A 12,040-nucleotide genomic window follows, 5' to 3' on the forward strand; every position below is an offset into this window, starting at 1 on the left:
TATTCTACATATGTAGGAAGTAGACCCAGCTGATAACTCTCTTGATATGTATCACTACTTTGATATTCACAAAACATCATGTGATTTAACAAATGGTAACGTTGAGAAAAGTTGCCAGATTACACTGTTCTTTCACATGATACAGACCAAATTTACTACCACACGTGCCTCTCTTAAATTTTAATAGTCATTGGTAGTAATCAACACCTGTTGTACCTGGTGTTGTCTAATGGTAGCACAATTCTCTGTGAAGGGTTTTGTCTCTCAGTGACATCCCAAATGTAGGGTAGTTGGTTCAAATCCAGGTTCACATCTGTCATTTTTCTTGATCTGTTTTCGATAACTAATGCACGTCACCAAAGGGATAAATGTTTGAGAGCAGCATCTTTTCGGGCTTACCACCCACATTAACCTGACACACTAGGATGCAACTGGAATACTGTTCGAAATGATGTAAATCCCAAATCACTCACTCAGGTGTAAACTGGAATAATGCAGCATTAGACACTCATTGTAAATAAGGATTAGTTGGGCACAAAGTGTAATGAATCATTTGTCATGCTAACTGGAGTGTAAAACAGCATTCATTCCGAAAGGTCTGGTTTGCTTAACATCAGTAACTTGTTCATGCCTTTTCTTTTTATAAAATAACTTTTTAGATTGACATTCAGGTCTGCACTGCGTCTTGATTTCAGTACTATTTCCAAGAATGCCAAAGGAAAAGTATGAGTCACCTAACCCTAGGAGGACACATACACTTATGTCACCAGAGGATGTAGCAGCGGGTAAAAAGTCTTCCTGGTATGAACTGGAGATTACAGGTACGTTCAGCTTCACCTTCAACCATCTAGCTTGTATCATGGGAATGACAGTAAGGCGTAATGTTGTGTTTGCTGTAAGCGGGAAAGTCCACGATCAAAATTCCTCATATTGAGGTAGCCTGTAGAAATTGGGATGCTGAAGCAGGAGTTTCCTCATTATGATGGGGCTAAACGCTGATCTCTTGAGAATGTCAGGAGAAGTACTTTATACAGTGAAGCAATGCGTATCTCGATATAATGGGGAAAATTAGACCCATACTGAGTTTCCGTTATCCGGTATATACCGGACTTTGATCAATGCAAAGTTAGAATGTCTGCCAAATTTTAAAATCAATTTTCTAATTACCTCTGTCAATTTTATTTCTGCTCGAAAAAGATTGTTTTCACAATGACTTTGGCGTGTTGTCAAATAAAAAATAGCAGTTTGGGAAAACCCTAGGCTGAAAATAGCAGCATTGATGTATTGTGATACCCTCTACATTTTTTATTGGGTGTTAGGGTGCAAGGTCTCGTGCGCAATGAAAAGAGTGATCACTTGAACGGTAAAATTTACAAATGACCGGTATTTGAAATGCTAGCCAGTCAAAATGTCCAGCTGTAAAATATGCCAGCGGAAACACTGCCCATATCATATGAAAGTTCCATGAAAAGAATTAATGAAAAACCAAAACAACAGTAATTATCTTGAAAATGAAATTTTGTACAAGTTTTGTGTAGTGTTTACTAGGGGTGTGACAATTCATCGATATGCATTGATATATCGATACATGGGCCGCCGATACAGTGAATCGATGCAAAGTTTTACATTGTTGTATATCCCGATACGATACTTCAAATGGGCAATGATACATCGATGTTTCACTTTGAATATGGGCGATGGGGTAGCCTAGTGGTTAAGCGTTGGCTCATCAGGCCGAAGACCCGGGTTCGAATCCCCACATGGGTACAATGTGTGGAGCCCATTTCTGGTGTCCCCCGCTGTGATGTTGCTGGAATATTGCTAAAAGCGGCGTAAAACCAAACTCGGTCAGTCAGTCAGTCACTTTGAATATTGCCGAATCGCGATATGTGTCAAGAAAAAAGATTCACTTTTGTTTGATGATTAAAATATTTGCTCACTTATTTTCCCTTCATAAGGAAATGTTCTCTCGGAAATTCTTGCATCAAGAACTGTGTCAGACAGCACTCACATGCTATTATCATTCACAAAGTCTGTGTACAAACTTAATTATCTTGTTTCCGAATGAACATTGAAAAATGCTGGCAGAATTTGACGAAATACTTTAAAAGGGTTTTGTTTTGATATTCAGGTGTTTTATTGTTGGTGTTAGAATGAAATATTTTAGTATCGTGATGCATATCGTATTGTCACCCTTATATTGGGATTCGTGTCGTATCGCAGCATCAGTGCACGATACTTTTGCCATATATTGTCGTGACTAAAATTTTAGCAACGTGATGTATTTTTATCGCAGGTTGTATGCCAATACCATCACTAGTGTTTACTGTAGGATGTAACCTACATGGTGGCACCAAATATTGCAGTGTTCCAGTACTGAATCGTTGCTGTGTACTGTAGGATGTAACCTACATAGTGGCACCAAATATTGCAGTGTTCCAATACTGAATCGTTGCTGTGTACTGTAGGATGTAACCTACATAGTGGCACCAAATATTGCAGTGTTCCAATACTGAATCGTTGCTGTGTACTGTAGGATGTAACCTACATAGTGGCACCAAATATTGCAGTGTTCCAATACTGAATCGTTGCTGTGTGTACTGTAGGATGTAACCTACATAGTGGCACCAAATATTGCAGTGTTCCAATACTGAATCGTTGCTGTGTACTGTAGGATGTAACCTACATAGTGGCACCAAATATTGCAGTGTTCCAATACTGAATCGTTGCTGTGTACTGTAGGATGTAACCTACATAGTGGCACCAAATATTGCAGTGTTCCAATACTGAATCGTTGCTGTGTACTGTAGGATGTAACCTACATAGTGGCACCAAATATTGCAGTGTTCCAGTACTGAATCGTTGCTGTGTACTGTTGGATGTAACCTACATAGTGGCACCAAATATTGCAGTGTTCCAGTACTGAATCGCTGTTGTGTACTGTAGGATGTAACTTACATAGTGGCACCAAATATTGCAGTGTTCCAATACTGAATCGTTGCTGTGTACTGTAGGATGTAACCTACATAGTGGCACCAAATATTGCAGTGTTCCAATACTGAATCGTTGCTGTGTACTGTAGGATGTAACCTACATAGTGGCACCAAATATTGCAGTGTTCCAATACTGAATCGTTGCTGTGTACTGTTGGATGTAACCTACATAGTGGCACCAAATATTGCAGTGTTCCAATACTGAATCGTTGCTGTGTACTGTAGGATGTAACCTACATAGTGGCACCAAATATTGCAGTGTTCCAATACTGAATCGTTGCTGTGTACTGTAGGATGTAACCTACATAGTGTCACCAAATATTGCAGTGTTCAAATACTGAATCATTGCTGTTTACTGTAGGATGTAGCCTACATAGTGGAACCACATATTGCAGTGTTCCAATACTGAATCGTTGCTGTTTAGTTCTGTATCTTTAATGCTCCATTTACAAGTTTCTTTGAATTTTACATTAATGCTATGTTATGATGTCATCAAAAAGATCTTACTGTTTTTGTTGTTGTTGTTGAAGCATTGAAAAGCCATACTTTCAATTCATTGATAACTAAAATGATTGCTGGATATATTATCCCAAAACAAAAGAAATTTGTGGTCATGGTGGTTTTTTAATCATAAAGCTAGGCCTTTATGTTTTAGAAAGGTGCTCAAAGCTTATACCACAAATCTGATTGTGTATTGCACTTCGGATATTGGAACAAGGTCCTGTTTTTTGTTTGATTTAGAGGAAGATGGTACCCATGGTTGATATTTTTTAAGTTAAGATTTGAACACATTCAAGATGTCAAATGCTACTAAACCAGTCCACTATCCTCCCACCTCCAGCTTAAGCCAAACTACAGACAAACTCCTGTAACAGCTGAGGGCAATACAAACTATTTCTGTATCTCTTGACATTGTTATCTCTTTAATTTGATGTCAATGTTGACTAGTGGTGTTCCGATTAATTGAAATAATCGAAGATTGGTCGCAGTGGCCAAACGACCAAGCAATCAATCACATTTTCTCATAATCGAACACAAACGATTTTGGAACCGCTGTAATAGAGTTTGAAATACTTGATGATAGAACATATCTAGGACGTTGTCAGGGCCTGAAAACATGTTTATTTCTATGAAAACTCACTTCACTTTCTGAAAAGTCATGACTGAATATTTCTTGAAGAATCTGGGAAGTTTATGTTACATTGGAACTGAATCATATTACACTGGATGTGAAATTTGCAAATGTAATTTGTGCAGTTTAAAAAAACAACAACAGAGAACCAAATGTTTTTTCTTTATACTTATCTGCAACTACAACCTGAATAGAAAAATCTAAAAAATGACGCGAACCAATTTTTTTCGATGATTGGTCGTTGGTATTGAACCGATCATCAATTGTGACATTTCAACCAATTCCCAACACTGATGTTGACCCCAAACTCCAAATGCTACTCAATATTAATGCAAAACCCTTCCCTACATACATCATAAGGACCAAGCTTTGACTTTTAAAAGTTTTATGCTCCAAAAATTTGTTATTGATGTCTGCTCTTCCAACAGTTCTATCATTGTAAAGTTCGCACTGGGGGGTCATGGGATGTCATGCATTATTTTTCTGTTTTTCCTGTAAAATGATGCAATAATCCACTTTTTGTTTTTTTGTACTGTTTCTTGGATGATAGCAGTTTGATAGATACCTATTTTCATAATGATGCACACACACTACTTCCATTATGGAATTCAATTATATAGGTGTTAGGTTTCTAATTTGGTTGAGGATATCTCTTGTGGTTTGACAGTTGTCGCATTAGCTTTGACATTGATGGCTGGGGTTGTTTCATATAAAAGATACCTAGCAATACGCCAATGGCAGTCAGCTGTAAAAATTGAATTGGTTCTGGTATATATTTAACAATGTACATTTTAAATGCTGCTACGAGAATAACACTACTTTAAAGTATATTATTGCTGAAGAAAGTATGTTTTCTGAAACAATTTCATCTGATCATTGCATCAAAATTCTGTTATGTTATAATTGGTTAGGTTATTTCTTATTCCTAAATTGAATGACCATTCTACCATGACATTTAAGTATGTTTGTTTTTGATTGGCTGTTAATAAAAAATTAGAAGTGAAATTTTTTCAATAACCACTTCATATTTAAAACGTGTTTTATTCATGGTGCATATGTCATGGTAGAATGGAGATAATCCTATTGTGTTTACATTTTGGAAGTGATTATAGTTGGTTGAATGCTGCTAAATGTTTCATTTAAAACCTCACGCGTTAATGAAATATTTAGCAGTGTTCAACCAACTATAATCACTTCCAAAATGTAAACACAATAGGATTATCTCCTAAGTAGACCAAGGAGAAAATGTGTGTACATTATTGCTGTTTCGAGGTTAGTGTATGAGAAAAGGTTGAGGGTATATATTTATACCTAGGAAATCCATCCTTCTGTCCATCCGTCAAGCCAAAGACATTTTTGTTCAAACAATAACGTGAAAACAATTTGGAGTTGTCAAAATTGGTGACCACCTTCTTTGCCTGAAGGAGGTGTGCAGTGCAAATTTGATTATGATATTTTAAGTTTTATTAGGAATGACAGCAATTTAAAAATTTGAACTTATAAATGGTTGTTCAACCAATAACTTGAAAAGTGCTGTGCAGATGTTGATTATGGTATTGGAATGTTTTAAACAATTGCAGCAATTTAACAATCATAACTAAGAAATGTTTGTTCAACCATTAACATATTGGTCAAAATGTTTTCATGTTTGGAATAAAAGCTTCTTTATGTAAAGGAGAGGCTCAGAGCAAAATGATGGTTATAATTTTCTCATTTTTGAAAGTGTTTTTGAACTTAACGGAGATGAGTCAAAGTTATATTTTGATATTTTTAGTTTATTGAGAATTATTGCAAATTGCATCTCTTGAATTTGGAAAAATGTCTTATATCATATTTTTTATGCCCCCGCCATATATGGCTGGGGCATATAGGGTTACCCTCGGTGTCCGTCCGTCTGTCCATCTGTCTGTCCGTCCGTCCGAAACAGGGAATGTATTCTATTCACTTCTCCACCATAACCGCTCTGTGGAATTCAATGAACTTATACATGGGCTTTCTTGGGACTCTAATGGTGTGCACCTCATATTTTTTTTTTTATTGTTTTTTTTGTAAGTTTAGAGACATTTGAACTTAGGTACATTTTGCTGAATTTCTCTATGATGATAGTGTAATAGGGGATGAAGTCTATCCACTTCTCCACAAAAACTGCTCAACAGAATTGAATGAACTTCTACATGTCTTTTGTAGGGACTCTAAAGGTGTGCATTTCATAATTTTTTATGCAATTTCTTAATTTTGTCACTTTTACAGATGTTTGAACTTAGTTGAATTTTGTTCTATTCAGCCAGTGTTCGTTCCATCCAACAGGGGGTGTACGTTATCCACTTCTCCTCAAAAACTACTTTATGGAATTCATTTAGATTACACATGTGCTTTATAGGGACTCTAAAGGCGTGCATCTCATATTTTGATTTTGTATTTTATTTATTTTTCCAATTTTAATGCCGTTTGAACTTAGATAAATTTTGTTGAATTTCTCTCTGAATATAGTGTTGTAGGGGGTGAAGTCTATCCACTTCTCCACAAAAGCTGCTCAACAGAATTGATTGAGCTTCTACGTGTGTTTCATTGGAACTCTAAAGGTGTGCATCTCATACCTTGTTCATCCAATTTCTTAATTTTGTCACTTCTACAGATGTTTGAACTTAGTTGAATTTGGTTCTATTCATCCAGTTCGTCCCATACAACAGGGGGTGTACTTTATCCACTTCTCCTCAAAAACCACTGCACAAAACTCATTTAGCTTACATATGTCTTTTATAGAGACTCTAAAGGTGTGCATTTCATATTTTGTTTTTGTATTTTATAAAAAAAATTTTGTTTAGAGACATTTGAACTTAGATACATTTTGTTGAATTTCTCTTTGATGATAGTGAATAGGGGATTAAGTCTATCCACTTCTCCACAAAAGCTGCTCGACAGAATTGATTGAGCTTCTACGTGTGTTTCATTGGAGCTCTAAAGGTGTGCATTTCATACCTTGTTCATCCAATTTCTTAATTTTGTCACTTTTACAGATGTTTGAACTTAGTTGAATTTGTTTCTATTCAGCCTGTTCGTTCCATCCAACAGGGGGTGTACGTTATCCACTTCTCCTCAAAAACTACTTTATGGAATTCATTTAGATTACACATGTGCTTTATAGGGACTCTAAAGGTGTGCATCTCATATTTTGATTTTGTATTTTATTTATTTTTCCAATTTTAATGCCGTTTAAACTTAGATAAATTTTGTTGAATTTCTCTCTGAATATAGTGTTATAGGGGATGAAGTCTATCAACTTCTCCACAAAAGCTGCTCAACAGAATTGGCCTTCTATGTGTGTTTCATTGGGACTCTAAAGGTGTGCGTCTCATACCTTGTTCATCCAATTTCTTAATTTTGTCACTTCTACAGATGTTTGAACTTGAATTGGTTCTATTCATCCAGTTCGTCCCATACAACAGGGGGTGTACTTTATCCACTTCTCCTCAAAAACCACGGCACAAAACTCATTTAGCTTACATATGTCTTTTATAGATACTTTAAAGATGTGCATCTCATATTTTGTTTTCGTATTTTATAATTTTTTGTATGTTTAGAGAATTTTGAACTTAGATACATTTTCCTGAATTTCTCTTTGATGATAGTGAAATAGGGGATTAAGTCTATCCACTTCTCCACAAAAACTGCTCAACAGAATTGATTAAGCTTATACATGTGTTTCATTGAGACTCGAAAGGTGTGCATGTCATAGTTGCATAGATGTTTATTGAATTTGTTCGTGAATTTTGTTCAATTATCGATCTTTATATGTCTTATGAATGTCAGCAGGGGCATCAGTGGCCCTGGACACAAGTTTTTCTTGTCAACCATTAAATTAACAATCATTAGATGGATTTTTTTAGATTTAGGTAATGGCCTCTTAGTAGGAATGGTGCAAAGGTTGGTACAGATATTGTACTATTGTCAAGAATAACCATTATTAATTATTGTATAACTAAAGTTGGGAGTCACCAACAGTGGTATAAGTGAGCCTTGCTCACATTGTTTTGCTTGTTCTGTTAATGGGTAAAGGTTGTTTAATGATACAAGACAAATAGAATTAATTAGGCGTGAAACAGTATTCTGCGGTATTAGTAGAACAGCAGTATTTTGCCTTCGGTTTCGGTATACCGTAATCCAATCCAAAAATTCGGTAGTTTCAGTTTTCGTACTGTATTTTTCTTAACCTTTTTAACTTTTCTAAAATGTTTGGAAATCAAATCATTGTGTCAAAATCTATGTATTTCTGTAATTTTTAGCTCTTGTCAATTTTCTGTATTATGATCATATCCCATATGCCGAACTAAAGGCTTTGTCCCACAGTACATACCGTACCGTGAACCTTACTCTTACAAATGATTCTTGCAAATGCTCAGAAATGTATTCCAGATAGACTGTGATCACTTGTAAGAATTCTATTTTAAGTGCTCCAGATGTACATTTCAGTCGTGTTATTTTCTAGGGTTCAGTTCACTCTCCAGGTTGTAGACATGCATATGACTTGCATTTGACTGAAGTTTGAGCTGTTCTGCATCACACATGTGTTGTGTTAACAGGAAGTGAGGTCAGCAAAGTGGAAGTGCATGTAACTTTGTTATTAAGGTAGCTTATGACAAGAACAGGACTAACAGTATTGCGAACACAAAATGAATTTGTTCAGATTATTTTAAAAGAAAGTAGAATGTTGTTTGCAAAATATGATTGTTTCTTTTTGTTGCAATGTTTCTACACTGGGACACCACCAAAGTGACACAGCTGCAAGCTAGACTGCTGCAGCAACTTGATCAAGTGTTTACTACCTAGGCTGACTTTGTGTTTGTGTTTCAGGTTCTGTGCGAAATGTGGGTCCAGAGCTTTGGAAACTCCAGCATCTGACATCATTGTATTTAAACGACAACAGCCTCACACGCTTACCTCCTGACATATGTAAACTGACACACCTTACCTATCTTGATCTTTCGTCCAACAAGTTGCGGAGTTTGCCATCAGAATTGGGAGAGCTCATATGCCTTCGAGAGTTGCTTCTTAACCACAATTGCCTGCGCAGCTTGCCTTTTGAGATAGGGAAGTTGTTTCAATTACAGATATTGGGTGAGTCAATAACTAACTTTATGAGCCTTGAGTACATTTGGATTTTGATCTGGGTTGAAAATGGTATCTCCAACTCATCTTGTTGTAAGAGGAAGACTTCTTCATCATGCAGTGTTCATTCTAGCCTTGATAAAAAGTCGGCCCATGGCCCACCAGCCCTCAGTTATGTGGGCCATTTAGAAAATAGTGTGGGTCATGTCAAATTGCTGTGACTTGTTCGACATACAGTACTAATTACTTACTAATTTGAGTTCACTTACTGGTCCGATAATTGTCTGTGCCATTCCCTGTAAACACATGGGTAATACACATCGTAAATCGCATGCGATTTGCCTCTTTGTCGAACGATACCCATCGGTAAAGCTGCAACCACCTATTTTAAAAAAACATGTGGATGTGATACATTGTCCTGTAATTTTTCCTCTCTTTTCGGTTATCATCGTCGCGGTTGGTTGTGCTCTCTGTATCGTCATCATGACAAGATTTTTATCTTTTTCGCAAAAAAAAGAGAGATTTTTCTATTGACATCAGCTTTTGACAGCCGGTGTGTCCCCCATGGCAACAAAAGTATAAAACTGCTACATGCAATGTGATTGGACCATTCAAAGAATCCGACCAATTGGAATCTGTTTTACAAAGCGCATCAGATTTTCTCATAACGACGATTTGTAGGCTTCACACTGTCCGTTTGAAACAGCTTGAAAGTGATGTGCAGAGTTCTTGGCATTCAAAACAATAACAGCTCGCTTCAGTGACAGAAGGTTGCACATTTTGTTACAGTTAAACTATGCCTGCGTTTTGAATTTTGCTTGAATTTACGCTTGAAAACAAACTCGTAATGTAATTCAGATTTATGTTTAATATCTCGAGTGCGCCAACACGGCCCGCCAGTATTTTTAAAATGCGCCATATGAACTTTCAGTGCGAGAATGGCGCAAGGGCGTGGCCTAGAATGAACACTGATCATGATCATAACTTGACCACACTTCAGTGTTCCTGATTGGTTGAGTTTCTGAGACATCAAAAATGTTCTAAAGATATATTTTCAAACTCGGTATACATGACGAAACAGTGTCTTGATGAAGAGTAAAGAAAATGTCCACATTCCATATGTCTCAAAGTCACTGGCCTATGTTTTTAATGGTGAAGAGTAGACAAAAGCTTTACAAAATTATCATGACAGTAACCAGTAAATTAATTCTGTCTTCATCGAGGTATGTAGAATATATGTATATGTGTTCTTAGCAGTCCTCATGTCATTTGACAAAGTGCTCGAAACACTGCCTGTACTATGGTTTACTCAGAAGTAATATAGGCCATAGGCATTAATAGCCTTAGGTTCCACGGTAAGAAGTACAGTGAGAAGGAATATTGTCGTATCCAAAATCCAGTCCTTTAATATGGATTATTCATAGTTGTAGGGTCTTCCATGTGGCAAGGGGCACATACCGTACATCAAAATGTCTGTAGACTGAATGGGGTGTTTTGTGCTGTAGTACATTTAGTATGTTCATTGTTTGTACAATAACTGGTTTAGCTGGTTGTATATATATGATGATGATAACTGATCACTGGCCAGTTATGTTGGAATGTCATGCATGCATTGTGATTGGTTGTTTCAGGTTTAAAGGGCAATCCATTGAATCCAGAAATCTTCAGCATATACAATGAACCTAATGGCACTGCCCGGTTACTTACTTTCCTGCTCGACCATATTTCATGTAAGTACCGACCTGATTCTATCAAACAGTCTCCTTAGTGAAAGTCTAGGGCTGAATAGGTCTTCAGAAACCCATTGGTAACTGACCAGTTGTTTCGACCAGGGCCCCGTTTCACAAAGCTCTCCTAAGCCTAAGATCTTGTGATTTTTCTCGTAGCATTCATACCTCCTATACTGTAACATTGACTTAAGATAGATAGAGCTTTGTGAAACAGGGCCCTGGCTAGGTATTCTCGAAACGCTCGTAGCCCTAAGAACTTCTTAAGCCCATTCTTAACACATTGGCTACGATCAAAGTTAAGAATGTTTAGGGCTAAGAACGTTTCGAGAATAAGGGCCCAGTTACTGACTTGGTTGTTGATGTATGTCATCCCATCCCAGATACAAAAATCAATACCAATGAAGTCCGTCACTGGATTGTCTGGTTCATACTCAGTCATACAGCTGGAATATTGCAGAGTGTGCCGTTTAACAACAAACCATCAGACTCTATGCTTGACTTAAGACATGACTAATCAGGTTGAGGCTTTTTTGCAGTGTGTGTCTAGTGTCATCATGCCCTGAAAGAGTGGATGCTCATACCATTAACCACTGGCTTGCCTTGTACATACTTATGTCCCTTAGGAGCACCCAAACCTTTGATTAAGGGTTTACATCTTTGTAGTCTGGTTAGTTTCTAGGCCTGTCAGTACCATGACACACATCATTCTGACATACAATGATATAATTGAAGTATTATATCCTGCTACATTCTCCTGCAGTTCACTTGTCATGTTAATAATCTATAACAGATTGTTGGAGGACAGTAGTAGTTGATAGGAATCTGAGTACTTCAGGGTTAGAAATCTCTTTGAAAAGTCTACTAGCCATGAGGACTAGTGACTCCCACCAAACTACTAGTCCTCACACAATTTTGGTAGTCCTCAAATTTCAATTTTTAATAAACCAAAAAATTAATTCGACTTAGTCAAGCAGTATTGGCAGAGGTGTGGTATCATAACAAACAAACACACAATATGTTTTGGCATAGTTCAATTCAGTCATGACAGATGGATATGATCATATTATTCAAATAATACA

This window comes from Haliotis rubra, unplaced genomic scaffold, assembly GCF_003918875.1.
Source record: "Haliotis rubra isolate DU_JTF1 unplaced genomic scaffold, ASM391887v1 Scf5, whole genome shotgun sequence".
NCBI classification, from domain to species: Eukaryota; Metazoa; Mollusca; class Gastropoda; order Lepetellida; family Haliotidae; genus Haliotis; species Haliotis rubra.